This window comes from Gymnodraco acuticeps, unplaced genomic scaffold (assembly GCF_902827175.1).
Source record: "Gymnodraco acuticeps unplaced genomic scaffold, fGymAcu1.1, whole genome shotgun sequence".
Taxonomy (NCBI): domain Eukaryota; kingdom Metazoa; phylum Chordata; class Actinopteri; order Perciformes; family Bathydraconidae; genus Gymnodraco; species Gymnodraco acuticeps.
This window is the reverse complement of record NW_022991424.1, coordinates 1-18,807: the sequence shown is the minus strand read 5'-3', so window position 1 is coordinate 18,807 and position 18,807 is coordinate 1. Positions and strand designations below refer to the sequence as shown.

Here is an 18,807-nt window from a genome sequence, read left to right as displayed (position 1 = left end):
GCAACAGCAGAGGTCTCAGATATATACAAATATTAAAAACATGTCTATGAAGAGTTTTGCTCAAAACTCCAAACAGATCATTCTAGCCATGCCTCATATCCCTCTATTCCACTTCCTGTTTCTAAAGTGCTGATTTGGGTATAAAGCTAAATGAGGAGGGGGCTGAGCTCATGCGGGACCCGGCAGCTACTGTCTAAACCAGGGGTGCCCAACCTTTTTTTAACCGAGAGCTACTTTTAAAGTTGCCAGTCTGCCGAGATCTACCAGTCCAAATAGAGAGGCGTAGCCATTACTGACAGCCAGGTAAATACACACTTCTACTTGTATAAAACTGACCTTTGTACGATTAATACTTCATAAAATACTGCAGATCCTTTATCTTACCTCTTTCTAAACTACACACATACAAGTATTTAACTGAAGTTACACAACAGTGTTGTTGATACAGAGTTGGAGTTTATTCACACGTCACTACAGTGGGTAATGTTTTCAAGAACCATTGAACAGTGCTGCCACATATGACACAGGGAAAAAGAAAAGACTAAGAACCCTTTTTTTGCCATTATATAAAAATAGTGTTGCTACAAAAGTATAAATGAGGCTTACTAATAAGACAACTCAGATCTGAAGCTACTCAGGAATCTGCTGCCAAAGTGCAATAAAAAAGTCAACATTAATAGAATCAAACCCTTTTTTTGTTGCATTTTAATAGAGTATAAAAAGAAATGCCTTTAAAATAGGATGCAAGCAACACTAGTTTCTTAACCTGAATTGATAATAGACTATAATCAATTTAAGTTTGCATTCTTATACCATTTTGTACAATAATTATAATGAATAAGTTCAAACAAACTCAAACTTACAGCTGATTAATAACGGTATCTAACTTGAGTTTTTATTATGTCAAAAACCTGTTGAAATGTTACTGTTATTTTTACTGTCCCCAAAAAGCGCGTCGGCAGCCTCCAGGAATGCTTCTTTCACAACTTCGCCGTCTTTGAAAGACTTCATGTGTTTGGCAAGAACGTGACTGACAAGATAAGATGCTCTGGTAGCAGCTTTGCTCTTGTTGTTGGGCCTGGTGAAAATGGACTGCTGTGCATTTAGCTGTCCTCTCAGGCCCCTCCCCTTTTTGGAGCGTAGGGCAGAATTAGGAGGGAATTCCGTCTCGTAGCGTTTGTGCACTGTTTTGAAATGCCGCTCCTAAATTACCCTTCTTCGATAAAGCCACGCTCGCATTGCAGATGAGACAGATCGACTTTGAATTGGAATAGATACAAAAATAATCATCCTGCCACTCGGAGTGAGAATTATATATGTTTTGCTTCTGCCATAATTGCGGTCTTGTGTGTGTGCGGACTGTCACTCCTGTTGATACGGACAACGTTAGCGAACTAGTGCCCACTGCCCATCAGCCACGCCCCGACACATGGGGTCACGCCAGCCAATCACAAAGCTTTGATGCGTTCAAGTGCATTATTCTGGCACAGGAAGATTATGTTATAGGACATTAACGATAAAACAGAATGTTGTTGTTCTATTTTTAGACACATCTCGCGATCGACTGGGAATATCCCCGCGATCTACCGGTCGATCGCGATTGGGCCGTGGGTCCACATTTCAGATATTACGTCATATCGGACGCAAATCTGGATCAGCTCCGTTGTTCCCCGTTTTTAGAGATTTGGGTACGGAGGAAAAGAGAGAGGGTTTTATTTTCTGACGCTGCGTGAGTTCCCCGACACACCGGGGACACATGTTGATGTAGAGAAGACATCAGAAAGGGCATTTTGCACGATAGGTCCCCTTTAAGTTTTATATGTTTTTCATTTTTTTTAAATTATTTTCCCATTTTTTTACAATAGTTATCTGTTTTTGATTGTGTTTTCTAACCCATCCTTATTTTATCAGAATAAGTAAATGTATTAAATATTGTATCTATAACCCTGTATCCTTCCTTCACCTCCCTCTTACTTGACTCTTGCTAAAAATGTGACTTTTTGCATCGCTTTTCCTGTAAAAAACACCCCGTTTAGAACAACATCTCTTAACTTCAGGGTTAAGTAACGCCACGTTTCCTCGCACTGCAGCCTCATAACTGCAGCCTTATCTCACCGTGAACCTTAAATACCAGCTTGAAATAATAAAGTCTGACCTGATTGGATAACGCAGAGAAGTTATAACGTCTTTAGAGTTTAATTCAGCTCAGTAACATCCTGTCACACGGTGATTATTTAAGTGAGTCTGCAGTAACCGAAGTTAAACTGCTGCCATGGAAACTGTGGATTATTCTTGCTACCAGAAAGTAAATTACAGTTTGTGTGTGTGTGTGTGTGTGTGTGTGTGTTATCTAAAATGGGATTCTTATGAACAGACAGAAGACATTTAGAATAATAACTACCTCCTCTCTGCAGCTGTTCCTCCTCCTCACTTCTTCTCTCATTTATCTCTCCTGCCTTCTGTAAACTCATTTTTTAAAAACCCCTTTCTGTCTTTATTTCTTCCTCTTAACTTCCTTTCTTTCTGCACTTTCTCTTCCACAAAGAATAGCACAAAAATAACACAACAAATATCGAGTTTACTGGGGATTTACTTCAAAATAAGTCATTCTAGATCTAATGCTTTAAGTAATGGTTTGTCTTACAGTTCTTGCAGTAGTTCATTTTGCATTGAGGTAAAAAAAAATCAGTTAAATAAAAAAAATCAGTTTTTAATGTGAATTAATTCTTAATAATACTGCATGTGAAAAGGGAGACCTTCATTAACAATTTAAAGCAAAGTAATTTAAGGGGATGTAAATGATGCTGCAGAACAAGAATGACCAGGGTTACAATAAGAGAATATAGAATAATGGTGCAAAGCAAGAACAAGCTGTACATATTGTACTTGCAACTTGTAACTGGACATATTTCTTGTTTAAAAGTATTGGGTTGACTGCTTCGAGCAACCACAATCACAGCATCTGTGTCTGAAAAGCACAAATAGAATCTGAGATGACAGAAAATGCTCCGTTTTAGTTAAACACACACAGTGAAGCTCACACACACTATTGAATGAACACACAGGTTCACCTGCTGAATTAAAACCAGAACAAATGAAGCAAAGAAAGTGAATTAGAGCAGATCCAGGCAGTAGGCGTATCGACTCACACTTCAAAGGTCCCCTATTATACTATTTTCCCTCAATATATTACAGGTCTCAGAAATATACAGAAAGAGAGGGGGTCTTTGTTCCTGAGACTTGTATGGCGCATTTCCACTGCAGGGCCTCGCACGGCTTAGTACGGTATAGTTAGGCCTCGTTAGACCAGGCTCACTTTATGCTGCGTTTCCATTACGGTACGTCCACACAGCAGCTTTTCAAAAATCTTGAAAATCTTGGAGCTGGGCGTGTCTGAAAGCTTGGGGATTTTTTGCGAGCAACGCGACCAACAACCAATCACATGAATCTCCCGCCCCCGACAAACAAAGCAAAAAACCCCGGGGATTTTATGCGAGCAATATATATATATATATATATATATATATAAACTCCCCAAACAGGCGAAAACCTACCAGTTTCACCCACTGTCTCTGCCACCTCCCTCCATGCTGGTTCCTCCGGTTTGTATCCCGTTAGTTCTGGTCGTAAAGAACCGGGTGATTTGCTACCGTAATTTCTCGTTTGGAATATAGAAATGAACTGCGGTCTGGTTCTCCCTGCTTACACGCGGTTTGATTGGCTAGCGCTTGTACTGTCAGATTTGCATAAACGTGATTTGATTGGTTGACGCTTCCAGCTCAGCTTCAAAAGTTGAACATTGCTCAACTTTTGAATCCTGAAAATCCTGGAAATTTTCGCTTCGCTCCCCCACAATGCAGTTCGGCGAAAAGCGAGGCAAAGTGACGTCATCCCCATTCAAAGTCAATGGGCAGAGAAGCGTTGGAAGATTTGTTTAAAGCTGCCGTGTGGACGTACCGTTACGGCCCGTCTACTCTACAGGCGTCAAAGAATCTTGAAGCTGGGCGTGTCTGAGGCTTGGCGATTTCTCGTGCCCAAGGCGACCAACAACCAATCAGGAATCTCCCGCCCGCCCCCGGCATACAAAGCAATAGCAATGTTAAAATGAAGTAAACTGGATATAAAATCCCCAAACAGGCGAAAACCTACCAGTTTCCCCCACTGTCTCTGCCACCTCCCTCCATGCCTCGCTCCTCCGGTTTGTATCCCGGTAGATGAACAGAGACTGATCATACAGCACCGGGTGATTCACTACCGCTAGAATCAATTTTCCCTCCATTTTTTTGAATATGAGGAAATGACCTGCGTAGTCTCTCCCAGCATACACGCGGTTTGATTGGCTAGCGCTTGTACTGGCAGATTTGAATAAACGGGATTTGATTGGCTGATGCCAAGCATCGAGCCTCAAAAGTTGAATATTGTTCAACTTTTGATGCCGATAGATGCTCGTGATGCTTGCAAAGCCATGCCATGCTCCCCACAATGCAGTTCGGCGAAGTTTAAAAATCTTCTACGTCACCCCATTCAACTGAATGGGCGAAGCGTTGAAAGCATTTTTCGATGCCTGTAGTGTAGACGGGCCGTTACAGTTTAGAAACTGGGGCAGTAACTATAGTAACGCAGTGTAGGCGGAGCCATGACGTCATCTTCAATGCGAAACACAAAACCAACATCAGCCGTTAGCTGTTAGCACTCAGAGCTCACAGCTCCTCATATCTGTTCAGAAACTAGACAGAAGTTAAACAAGTACAAACCACAGACTGCCTGTGTCATGGCGAATACAGTCGCTGCTTTATTTATGTCTGTAGGCCGTTGTTGTGAGCGTGGACGGTCGGAGCATATACTGCGTTAGCTTAGCCAAGCTACATTCAGAAAACAAGCATTTTAAAAGGTGTTTCTCTGCCGTCTGTCTGTAGACTTGTCAAAGCATTAATTCATGGTTTTTACTAACCGGTATCAGTATGTTGTTACTTCGGCATCATTTTGAAACGTGTATTACAATTAAATCACGGTCAAATATGTTCATTTTGTTGTAGTTGCCAGCGATTCTCTCTCTAGTTCAGCATACTCAGCCCGGTTGTTGGCCCGGAAAGAACCTCGATTTTGGAGAGCCAGAAAAACTGTGAAAAGTACCCGCTAGCCGGAACTACGCCGAGTGGAAACGCAACCAAAAACGGCCCGGCACGGCATGCTTAAACCGCGCTATAGTGGAAATGCGCCACTAGAGTCTCTCTATGTTGATGTAGAAGAGACATGAAAAAGAGGATTTTAGAGAAGAGATAACATCTGATCCTTTTACAACAAACACTATATGCTCTTTTTAGGTTTTTACTAACTTTGATATCCTGCTAGCTATCCCCATATTTTAGAAAAGTAACAGTAATCTGATTTCTTTATGTGACTGTAATGGAATCCTGATGAAGTAATCCATAAACCTGGTTAGATCCTTCTGTAGTTATCCACCTCTCCTTCCAGCAGCTCCTTGTCTCGGTTATGAACTCTGCGTTTTCCCCGAGACAAACCGACAGAGTCAATTTGGTTTTGGGCTGAACTGGCGGAGCGACTCGGTCCCTATCATCTGTTCAGCTCATTCCTCTCTGTCACTTCCACACCCAGTGCCATTAATCACACACACACACACACACACACACACACACACACACACACACACACACACACACACACACACACACACACACACACACACACACACACACACACACACACACACACACACACACACACACACACACACACACACACACACACACACACACACACACACACACACACAGAGAGACAGCAACATCTCAGTGTGTATCCACGCTGTGTGATTTCCCATGATGCTGTGGGGTAAACACTGTAGTCGTTCATCACTGAGAGGTGTCACACACACTCACACACACACACACACACACACACACACACACACACACACACACACACACACACACACACACACACACACACACACACACACACACACACACACACACACACACACACACACACACACACACACACACACACACACACACAGAGCTCTGGAAGTCGCTGCTTTGATTCCCGTTTGACAATCTCCTCATATGTTTAGTCGCTGAAGTTGAATAATAAAACACCTGCCAGATGTGGTTTGTTGTGACATCTTTTGGAGAAATGTTCCATCTGACTGTTCACTTTGTTGAATGCCAACATCTGAAATACTGGGAAAATATCAGACTGATATAATCTACTAATACTAACTTTGAAACAACTACTTGTTCCAACAAAGCTAATACTTGCTATGACAAAGTCCAAACATTAACCATGCCTTTGTGCATCTAAAAATAGCATCACAGTGATTTTTAAATTCGCTTTTTTATTATTAAAAGGAAGTAAGAACAGGGGCGGCGGGTACTATGGCTAAGCCTTCCCAAATATTTGTGTCACTGCATCCTGGTAAAATAAAAAATATAATGTACCCTATAATGTTTGTGTCTTTGACATTAGCGCTATGCAGCCACCTGTGCCCTGTACTACGAAGCCAGTTCAACATACCTGGATATAACAAACGCTAAGCGGTCCTACGACGCTGGTTATCAACTCGGTAAATCAAGCCAGGGTTTCTCTCTCCAGCTGAGAGCGCGTTCGTGAAAGGGGCGGGGTTAGCAACATTTGACCAATCACAAACAGGGACAAAGACAGCACAGCGTCATACTTCATTAATGAAAAGTAAACTAATATCAGACAAATATGAACTTTAAACATCCATGATTTAAACATATAATCCAGGATACAAGCCACAGAGCTGCTGCAAGGAGAATACAGAACAACTCGTTAAAAAATAAATAAACTAGTGTTTGAATATTTTCTTTTTTCAGTTTTATGATATCACTGCCATCTAAGGCACGAGTGGATCTGACTTTAATATGTGAGTGTATGTGTGACAATGACTAAGTGACTAAGTGTTGCACGGCCAGATACGGCTCGAGAAGCTGACTCAGACGGAAATATTGTTTTTATAATATATGACGGAAATATATGATATATTATGATATTATATGACCGATGATCTGATTGATGATGTGATATGAATGATAAGTGCGACACGTCGGCGTCTTCTCTGCAGGCTACTGCGGTTTCCTTTCTCCTGTAATATGACTTGATAGATTTAAACCCCGCACACTGAGCTCTGATTGGTCAGCAGGCGGTGCTTTCACTGAGTTGATCTCTTTTCTATAGACGCTGGAGGCGGGCAGCGTCAGGTAAAAAAAAGTTATTTAGCCTTCCCAAACCTGAGCCTCACGCGCCGCCTATGAGCAAGAAGTGTCTCTGGAGGGTTGAGCTGTCACCAGCAGGGGAGTAGAAATGTTGAAGATAAAGCTTACAAAAAAAGGTCAGACAGCGATTTCCAGCAGCTGTAAATGAAAAATAAAGACCAGCAGTCTACAACGCGAAAGTGGACATAGCATCAAAGCTAATGGGTTGTTTGTCCGAGTCTAAAGCGAGTTTAAAGTATTTAGTGTAAAGGGAAGTTTCTGTTTGAGGCAAATTTGGCAGTGACATGTTTTGCACTCGTTTGTTAGTTATTGGTTAATACAGAGATTGGAGGAACCATTATGAAAAATACATTAAATAATAGCTGTCAGAAAGTCATTAAAAAGCTTTTTTTTAAATCTTGAAACCATAAGGATTCATAATCAAAAAGACAAATTCACAATTATTTAAAGTCAGGAATTCAAGGTCCACTTATTTCTACTTAATAATTCAGTATGAAACCTAATTGTTCCTTAAAGGTCATCATGCAATAGCATGGGTCTCAGATATATAAAAATATATAAATAACATGTCTATGAAGGGTTTTGCTCCAAATACTAAACAGATCATTCAAGCCATGCCTCATATCCCTCTATTCCACTTCCTGTTTCTAAAGTGCTGATTGGGTATAAAGCTTTAAAGAGGAGGGGTCTGAGCTCATGCGGGACCCGGCAGCTACTGTCTAAACTAAATGCTGCCGTGATGAAACGCCATATCATGGATTATCAAGGATTCTCTCTGAAACAGTCTGGAGCTCAAAGGCTTTCTCTCTTGCCGGTTATACCACAAGGTGAGTTCCTTTCTACTTCCTGCTTCTTCACACACATGCTCTCCAGTACAGGTTAGCTCTGAGTGTTAGCGATGCTAATGTAAACACCGACCATATTACGTCCAAAACAGTCAGGCATTGTTTCTGATAACAACGTTTCTGATTGGGCCGTGGGTCCACATTTCAGATATTACGTCATATCGGACGCAAATCTGGATCAGCTCCGTTGTTCCCCGTTTTTAGAGATTTGGGTACGGAGGAAAAGAGAGAGGGTTTTATTTTCTGACGCTGCGTGAGTTCCCCGACACACCGGGGACACATGGTGATGTAGAGAAGACATCACAACGTGCTTTTTGCATCTTTAATTGACTCAGACTGGATCACACACACAAGGTAAATACCATTTTAATATCTTCCAATCAGAAAACACAGGAAACCACAGCAGTGCATACAGGAAGTATAATTAAACTTGTCTCTGCAACTTCCTGTTCCCGTCACATTTTGGTCCTTCTCATCATCATCATGAACAACATCTCCTCCAACATCTTAAAATCACATTTCAATTGTTTTATATCATAATTGTTTAACAGTGTTTTTTGTACATGTGTGCTTTATGTCTGACATATTCCCCGACAAAATGCACTAAATATTTAGCGTAATAATCAAAAATAATACTGATTAGCTTTTTCACATCATCAACAAACGTTACAGTTTTCAACCGTCATCGTTAGATTATCGTCCTGATCGTAAGACCAATCATTTTAATTATCATCGTTTTAAATCACCATGACCGCCAGCACTGCTGCTGTTACCTTCGTCATCATCTTCGTCATCATCATCGTCATCACACACACTCACACACAGACACACCACTGGACACACAGTGTATAGAAGCAGGCAGGCCCATTAATTCATATATGGCTCAATTATTAACACCAAAGCCGAGTCTAAGAGGTTCAACGCACGAGACCTTTTAAAAAGTCCAGTTTTATTCATTTCAATTCCTTTGTTCCTCTCAATACTCTGCAAAGATGTATCTGGACTTTGGAGTTGGACCCCGAGAGAAGTCTATTTTTTGTTGTACTGTTCATCGTTTCACAGAATCCACGGTAAGTTCAGTCCAACGTTAGAATCCGTTACACCTCAGATGTAGAAGGTGATGAAGATATCCAAACGTTTTCACCCTGCAGAATCCATTTGACTCTTTTAACTTTAAGTGCTGATGTGGCATCTATCGCACCGCAAAATCCCCATTTTCCATCTCGCCAAAGAATCCGTAGTATCATTTCTTCAATCGGGAAACAGCGTTGTCCATTGAATTCTCCGTCAGAACGAGAATTCAAAGCCTCGAAAGGTTCGTCAGGCTTTGCATTTCCAATATCAATCACTCGATACGACAAAATCCATTGCTCTGCAGAATCAGTTATCTTTTAAAACCCTGTCCTTCGTGTCCTACAAGCCGTAAAGTCCACTGAGGTTCGGCTTGAATTCTTTACCCTATGAACACTTTCATTTAAAACATCCTCTGAATTGACACTCAAACCAGATCTCAACTGTCTTGTCTTTCCTCCACTAACTTCTTTGACAACATTAAAGGATTGAAAGCTAGCCGTTGAGTTTGTGTTCAGCAGCTTGAGGCCGATGTGCTTCGTCCAACATGGTTTTGTGCTTCTGTAGTTTCTATTTGGTCATCTTCAAAAGTTGCAGTCACTCGGTATCTGTCAGCTCTGACTTTCTTCAGGTTTCCACACTAAGATCCTCTGCTCATTCTCAACAATCTGTCATTTTAAAAATCCATTTAGTCCCTCTTAGGACTTTCTGTCAGGTTTTACAAATTCACTGAATAATGAACAAGTTCTTTGGCGGACAGATCTCAGACGGGTTGGGTTTGGGCAAACTTTTTAAAACTTTCCCTATTGGTTTTTAGTGCCATGAACTCCCTTTCTTTTGTCTTGATTGCAGATGTAAAATATGTACTTTCTAGGGACATTAATTATGTTGCAAAATTGGGACTTTAGAGTCTAGAGAACAAACCGTTTTGGCCACATTTACATAATTCAGGGCTTGTAAGTGCTAGCAGGGGCGGTTCTAGGGGGGCAGGGGGGGCCAGTATCCCCCTAACACTGACCTCTGACCCCCCTGTGGCCCCCCTAACAATGAAAAGGTTTTTTTTTTTTTTTTAATGTATATTTTCTGGTACTCGGTTTGCCAAAAACTGCAGGATTTTGTTGCTGTAATGTGAGATTGTGCAGACACCCTTATGTAGAGTAGAGATGTAACTGTTCATTGCCTTTATTTTTATATAAATATGGTGTGAGTGCAAACATTGCACTATAACTTAAGCTGAAGCTAACAGTAATAACTATAAGATCTATCTGAAATAAATAAGTGTACTGAAACAAATACCAATAACTGTATTGCATTGTTTTCTTATGTGCAATTATTTCATACTGTCTAGTTCTCTTTTTCGTCCTGCATTTATTGTGCCCCCCTCAGAAAATAACTGGCCCCCCTGTCAAATTGGTCTAGAACCGCCACTGAGTGCTAGAAACACATTTTAATGTCAGCAGAAATATGATGTTTGACACTTTTCTGGAATTCAAATTCACAAAATAATTAACACACTCTTTGGCTGACAGATGTCCGACGGGTTGGGTTTGGGCAAACTTTTTAAAACGTTCCCTATTGGTTTTTAGTGCCATGAACTCCCTTTCTTTTGTCTGAATGGCAGATGTAAAATATATACTTTCTGGGGACATTAATTACTTTGTAAAATTGGGACTTTAGAGTCTAGAGAACAAACCGTTTTGGCCACATTTTGTAAGTGCTAGAAAACATTTTAATGTCAACAGAAATATGATGTTTGACACTTTTCGGGGAATATAAATGGATTACAAAATGTACAACTTTAAAAGAAAGAGCCATTTCTGACACGCAGCAGTGGGAAATCCCACAAAAAAAGGATGGATTTCCAGTTTTTTTTTATCGAACTTCTAGCAGATTTCTAATTAATGTCAGGTTTGTTTTTCATTACACAGTTCCTACATCCCATTATGCCTTATATGTGAGAACCCTTGATTGCTTATTTTCAATTTAACCTTTTTTAATTGCACCCCTAACACAACATCCCTGTTGCGTTCTCTGTGAGCTTTTACACTCAAAGTACATTTTAGAAGCAACAAAGCTAACCAAACCTGTTGATATTTTTCAAACTAGGGTGCTGAGAAAAACCCCAAAGCTGCTCTTTAAATGAAAGATAAAGCAGTTTGGATGTTGCCGGGGAGTTAATGAGCCTAGATGAGTCCGCTGAGAGCTGTGATCAGAGGACACAGAGTCCATGTTGCGCTAATTACATCTTTGTTCAGTGATCGACATGCGGCTGACGGCTGCTGCTTAATCTGCCTTTTAATGTCCGTCGGGTTAATGTGGCGCACACTGGAAGGATCTCTGCTGTCAGGTCTCTGGTTAGTGATGAATCTGGATTAGAGCCAACATGAGCAGAAAAAATACAAGCTACATCTTTAGTTAACCAATTTAAAGGTCCCCTAGTATACTGTTTTTCAGGTCTCAGATATATACAGAGCCTGTCTCTGATTGGCTGAAACACCAAACAGATCATTGCAGCATTACCCATAATCCCCTCTGTTTCAGCCCTGTTTCCAAAGTGCTGATTCTCTGTCTGTTACTTTAGATGAAAATAAGGAGCCCCTCCCCACGCCCCTCTGACGGCCCGTCCACACAGCGGCGTGCGTTGAAGCTTGCCGGTGGGCGTGTCTGAAACTCGACCAACAACCAATCACATGAATCTCCCGCCCCGGACACACAAGCAGCGGTTTGATTGGCTAGAGCTTGTACTGGCATATGATTCGATTGGCTGACGCTTCTGCCGAGGCTTCAAAAGTTGAACATTGCTAAACTTTTGCAGCGAGCCACGCCAGCAAAGCTCCGCTTCGCTTCCCACAATGCAGTTTGGCGAAAAGTGACGTCACCCCATTCAAAGTGAATGGTGAAGCTTTCAACGCACGCCGCTGTGTGGACGGGCCGTGAGAGAGATTTGGTTACAAAGAACACAATGGTGCTCTAGGAGGAGATTCAGGTGATAAGGTGGGGGGGGGGGGGGGTTAAGAACAAAACATCGTTTCCCTGGTCTATTTGGGCTGATTTCAGGACAATTTCAACATTGGTTTCACCTAAAAAAATAATCTAACTTCATGTAAGTTTGCATTACATACTTCTAACCTTCATGTATGTCAAGATGGTTTGCGTTTTAAGTCAATATTAACCCTAATTTTAAGTCAACTACTGCTATCCAGTTTGGCAAACTTTGAAGAGTTTTCTTATCATATTTGTTATGTAATGGCAATTTTGGGTTTTGCATTCAAAGTTTGTTGTGTGAGGGTCATTAAAATGTGTTATATTTCAGCGTAGGGTTCATATACGGACCTATTTGATTTGTAATATTGAAAGTCTGTTAAACTGTTCGTCAAATAGTCAGTTTTGTTTTAAATTCAGGACTTTCAGTTGTTAGTCTGACAGCAGATTCCTCTCTCTTTGTCCCACTTAAGTCTTGGGGGGTTTGAAGGCTAATTTGATAGCTAGCAATGACTGAATCAGTGACTGCTAACTAGCTAGCAGCTTTGAAAAATGACATCTGAAATAAAACGTTTCTTTAAAACAAAACCAGCTGAACAACCAGTCAAGTTGATGTCTGTTCGTCCAGTTTTTCTATCCGACCGCCTCGTCTGTAAGCTAGTTGTGTGCTAACAGGAAGTTAGCAGTCACTTCACTCTAGCTAGCAGGTGAAGCGTTAGCCGAGGGAAGAGTTGGGCTGATTTCAGGACTCTGTCAACGTTGGTTCACCTAAAACATCTAACTTCATCCATTGTTATCAACTATTCCTATCCAGTTTGGCCAATTTAAAAAAGTTTTCTTATCGTATTTGTTGTGTATTGGCAATTTAGGGTCTTTCAAACGTGTTTATATTTAAACGTAGGGTATACATACTGCAATGTTTGATTTGTAATATTAAAAGTTTGTTAAACGGCTGGTTTTGGTTTAAATTCAGGACGTTGTTGTTGTTAGTCTGACAGCAGATTCCTCTCTCTTTGTCCTTGGGGGGTTTGAAGGCTAATTTGATAGCTAGCCATGACTGAATCAGTGACTGCTAACTAGCTAGCAGCTTTGAAAAATGACATCTGAAATAAAACCTTTGCAAACCAGTTTCTTAAAAACAGAACAGCCAGTCAAGTCCATGTCTCTCTTCGTCTCTTCGTCCAGTTTTTCTATCCGACTGCCTCGTCTGTAAGCTAGCAGTGTGCCAACAGGAAGCTAGCAGTCGCTTCACTCTAGCTATCCGGTGAAGCGTTAGCCGAGGTTAGAGTTGGGAGATTTGCGAAGCCACTGGAAGAAGTGCCGTCTGTGGAGGCGGTGCCAGCGGACGTTTCCCTCCACGATCTCCAGAGAACGAGGCATCGCAGGCCCCGCCCCCAGGTCATTGGCCTGGATGAACTCCTTTAACTGAGGAGAGGAAGAGAGGAAGAGAGGAGAGGAAGAGAGGAGAGGAAGAGAGGAAGAGAGGAGAGGAAGAGAGGAGAGGAAGAGAGGATAGGAAGAGAGGAAGAGAGAGAAGATAGGAAGAGAGAGGAGAGGAAGAGAGGAGAGGAGATGAAGAGAGGATAGGAAAAGAGGAGAGGAGAGGACGAGAGGGAGATAATGGAGGGAAGGAGAGGAAAAAGAAACGAGGAAGGAAGGAAAAGGAGATGACAGAAAAGTTATTAGAACACCAGAAAAAAAACACCTCTGTGAAAAGAAAGAGAAATAGTGAAGCTACCACAAGGCGAAAACAATCACTACATTATGATAGAGTTTGAGGAAACTAACAAACCATTGAATTAGGTTTTAAAAGTATTGTATCTTAAAATGGTTGTTTTTTCCTCAACGTCACCGAAAAAGTCGCCAGAAAGATGCACAGTTAGAACGTCTTCAATATGAACAAAAACAATGGCTTGTTGCTGAATTACAACCCGGATACAGACACACTTTGTGGTAGACTTTTAACACAAGGTCGGTTTTAGAAAGCAATCATTGAGTTTAAGAGTCTGTGCCATACGATGTATGTTGCTTTTCAGACTGGGTCAAAAAAACAGCGGAGAAGTAACGGGGCAGAAACCCTCCTTTTTACGCAGCGGTCCAGACATAGACATCAAACGGCGACACATATTCAGTGTGCGGTTCCTTTGGCATTAGGGCAGAGACATCTAGATACTTTCCAAGCTTTGACTTCATGAATTGAGCTACTTTTAAAGCAAGCAACGATGTTTTCAAATCAAAAATCAAAAAGGTCAGCAAAAACGCTATCGACCAATCAGATTGCTTGATTTGACTTGTCCGTTTTATAAATATATTTGCATTTAGTCCGTTACGAAACAAACTTACAAAGCATAAGATAGAAACATTTAAGATTAACTTCGACCTCCGGGGGGGTCTCACTATGGAGGAGTGGATTGAGGAGTGCCTATCTCCAGAAAGCACCTAAACGACGACATGCAGAGCTACGTGAAGAGCAGGTAGACCAACTGGAAAAGTAGCACCATTCAAAAGCTTTCTGATGCGGGTCTTGAAACAAAGCAGAGACATGATGAGCGTTAGTGGCCACAGGTGCGAAAGCTCTCTCCAGAGCTGCTGGAAGCCAAATCTCGGGGACCGGAGAAAGTGGAGCAATATTCTCACCACGCCGACCAACAGCCTAGAACCACCTCAACCTACAAGTGACCTCGTAAGCATGCTACTGATGCTGGACAGGTTTTCAGTGGCTGCACAATAAACGGCAACAAACACATTAATGTAAATAAACAGCCAAATAATGGATCAACGCTCTCTGTCTAATATGTTCGCTAGCTGTTAGTGTTGTTGCATAGCAACCACCTCACACTATGTTTCATGCAGAAGGCAACGGAGGGACTATTTTATTTTGAACGTCATTATTTACTAATAAAAACTATTTAAATTAGAGTGTATTTTTCTTTCATATTGCTACACTTGTTCCGTTTCATAAAAGCAATAGCTCACTTCAGACCGTGGGATATGCTCATTATATCACGGCCTGTCGCGAGCTATTGCTTAAGTATATCTTATTCTATCTGAGTGTTGCCACATTTTGAGACAGCTAGCAGTTCCAAAACTAATAGTTTCTTGATGTTTTAACTTTTCTTTAAATGGCAATTAAAGAAAATGCGAGCTATGAAAGCTGAACTGTGTTTTAAAGGAGAGGTTCGACTCTAAAGAGGAACTTTGTTTTAAAGGGTTATAATGAGAGTGGAGCTATCAAAGCGAGACTTGCTGAAAGGACGCTAATTGAAGGGAGAGTTTGTAAGAAGTGAAGTATTACAGAGATACTTCTTTAAGGACGAGCATGAATGTGATTTTCAAAGTAAAGAGGAGGAAACTTGTCCAGAGTTTGACGGATTCACTGAAGCACATGTTCATATCGTTAGCACTGTACTTCTCTGCTCTCTCTCTCCTTTATCTATTCCTTCTTCCTGCCATCTTCTCCTCTATAATACACTTTAAGTTTCTTTCCCTTGGTGACTCAACCTTTTGTCAAATTTGTTTTGCAGTAAATCTTTTTCCCTTTCATTTTGGACGAAAATTGAAATAAAAAAAGGTACAATATTCATTTCATTTGGATCCCATTTTAATCACACACCACCACCACACACCACACACACACCACACACCACACACACACACACACACACACACACCCACCACACACACACACACACACACACACAACACACCCACACACACACACACACACACACACACACACACACACACACACACAACACACACCACACACACACACACACACACACACACACACACACACACACTGACTCGTTGTTACCATACCAACAGGAGAGGTACAAATCATGAACAAAATGGTTTCAATACAAAAACAAATGAAATAAATAAAATGAAGAGACACTTCACACTCTCCTTCTGCTTTCACTTGATTAATCATTTCTTCTTCTGGTGAAGCATCGAGGGAGTTTTAAGACACTTTAAACAAATAGGAACAAATATGTGGCGTAGATATTTCGGCTTGATTCTCTCTGAATAATCATTAACAGATTTGGACATCTTAGCCTCTAAAACATTAAACATCTAAACATTGTGTACATTAATGCACAACATGGTTTACAATATCTTGTTTTTCACTACATATTTTATTCCAATGTTATTTCTACGATTTCAACCAAATTCATATTCATGTAAATATTGCTATATTTTTTAGTGTTTTAAAATATTTTTCAATGTTTTTATAGTTTTCTTAAAGCTCCCATGTCATGCTTTTCCGGTTCTCACCCGTCCCCTTGTGTTATGAAGGTTCTTCTGCATGTGAACGGTCTGCAGAGTCTCAAACCCTCAAAGTGCACCCTGTAGCGAGTAAAACTCTAACACAGAGAAGACCTGTCTGCTGCCCCAGAACGCCTCGTTCGAGATTTATCTTTTTCCATTGATTCTTCCGGGAACCAAGTGACGTAACGACGACCCCGCCGTGGATTGGTCAAAATGGACCAATCCGTGGAGCCGTTACGTTAAGTCCGTGGATTGGTCCAAATCGACCAATCCAGCGGACTTCCTCACACTCAATCTTTTCTCAGCTGCAGCTCCGCCGATTTCTCCTCCCTGAGATGGCGGGATGCGCCGAGTGTTCGTGCTGTGTCTCGCTGTCTCGCAGACGGCCACTGGGCTCACAGGGGGGGGGGCAGGAGCTCCAACAAGCCGTTTAGGACAGAGAGTGAATACACAGACTATACAGAGATGCTGTGAGAAACCAATGTGAGTTTGGAACATTGAACAATGGAAATCTATTCTAGAAGACCTCAACAATGGAGTTATGATCAGTAGAAATGGCCATTGACCTTTAAAATAGTTTTCTATCTCAGTTTTGAATTTCTGTTTTTTTTCTATTTTTATGTATTTTTAATTATGTGTTTTTATATATGCACCTTAACCCAAATAAGTCAAATTCCTATGTGTTAACCTAGCTGGTAATACACCTGTTTTTGAAAGCCAGCATGCTGATGGCCAGTCGACTATTTCTGCCCAGCTGTTGACTGTATATACAAGACGTGTTGTTTGCCTCCTCTCACTAACTTCCTCCTCTCTCCATTCCTCAGTATTTTCCCGTTAGGAATCACTTGAGGACACTTTGTTCTTGGCGACCTTCAATGCAGCAGACATTTGTTTTTGTTGCCTTCACCCAAATCCTTTCTTTGAGCTCTGCAGGCATGACTTTTACAGCAGTGAATAATTATATACAAAATGTGTTTACTGTTCATTTTAAAACCACATTCAATCAGATGGGTTTATTACACAATGCCTCAAAATCAATCGAGAAACATCTCGAAGACGATTATCGAAATGGGTGAAACCTGAGGGTCTGAATCTCATGTCAATGTGATATTTCTAAAACATTTCCATCAAATAATATCCTGTTTTTGCTTTCTTGTTGTGGGTTATTGAGTGTAGATTGATGAGGGAAATACGTGTGTTACCTAACAAGAGGGTTTAGGGTTATTTTATGGTTCGGTTTTCCTATCTGTCGGCCGGATAACGTAAGAACACCTTGTTTAATTTTCATGAAACTTGGTGGAGGGGTGCAGCATAAGAAAAGGCAGAACCCATTCGAATTTGGAGTAGATCGGAAACACAATGACGGAAATACGGATCATTTTACACTTTCATAAACAATACGTGATAGTTTGTGAGAAGTCTACATCGTCCAAACTCCCTTCTCGTCCCGTTGTTGTAGCTGTGAAGCTCGTTAGGGTTATTGTGTTTGCAATTGGTCCAACTTACCTGTAAATATGACTTTAATGATATGTATTTGTTTGTATTTACCTCATTGAGTTCTTTCTCGGTGTTCAGGAACTCTGTGACTCCACCGATGAGCTTCGAGTTCATGAACAACGCTTCACCGTAACTGAACAGAGACACCAAGAAAAGACAGTTATTAGTCCCATTTCTCCAAAGTTGTACAAGTATTGTGAGTCTTTGAGTGAGGGATCGACCCACCGTGCGTTGAGGATGTCCCACTTTTCTCTGAAATACTTCCAGGCGAGGTTTCGACCCTGCGGGTTTCTACCCACGTGGATGATGACGTCGATCACATCCTGCTCCGGGACGAGGTCAGAGGTCAGAGAGAGGTTCAGTAATCTGGAGAGACAAAGAGACACAAAGGAGCTCATTGAGAGTTTAAACAGTATCTATCTATCTATCTATCTATCTATCTATCTATCTATCTATCTATCTATCTATCTATCTATCTATCTATCTATCTATCTATCTATCTATATCTATCTATCTATCTCTATATCTATCTATCTATATCTATCTATCTATCTATCTATATCTATCTATCTATCTACCTATCTATCTATATATCTATCTATCTATCTATCTATCTATCTATCTATCTATCTATCTATCTATCTATCTATCTATCTATCTATCTATCTGTCTATCTATCTATCTATCTAAAGTCTTATCTTATCTCTTATGTCATCAGGAGCAACTTGGGGTTAAATATCTTGACTGCAGGGGCTTTGATCGAACCGTCCAAATCTACTTTTTCCTTTCAATCATTTGGATCAGTTGTACACCTTCCTGTCTAGGAGTTAAATGTACCTTAAAAATGTCTTCCTTCCTAATGTTTTTTTTTAGGGGGCGAC

General features: G+C 40.9%; 1 long non-coding RNA gene across 1 annotated transcript; it reads right to left on the bottom strand.

The window, feature by feature from the left end:
* Positions 1-12,111: 12,111 nt before the first annotated feature.
* LOC117532478 lies at positions 12,112-18,300 on the bottom strand. Its single transcript, XR_004566864.1, has 3 exons — positions 18,152-18,300; positions 17,978-18,059; positions 12,112-13,582 (listed from the first exon to the last, which is right to left on the bottom strand). It is a non-coding gene; the product is annotated as an uncharacterized LOC117532478 (long non-coding RNA).
* Between the last annotated feature and the right edge of the window lie 507 nt (positions 18,301-18,807).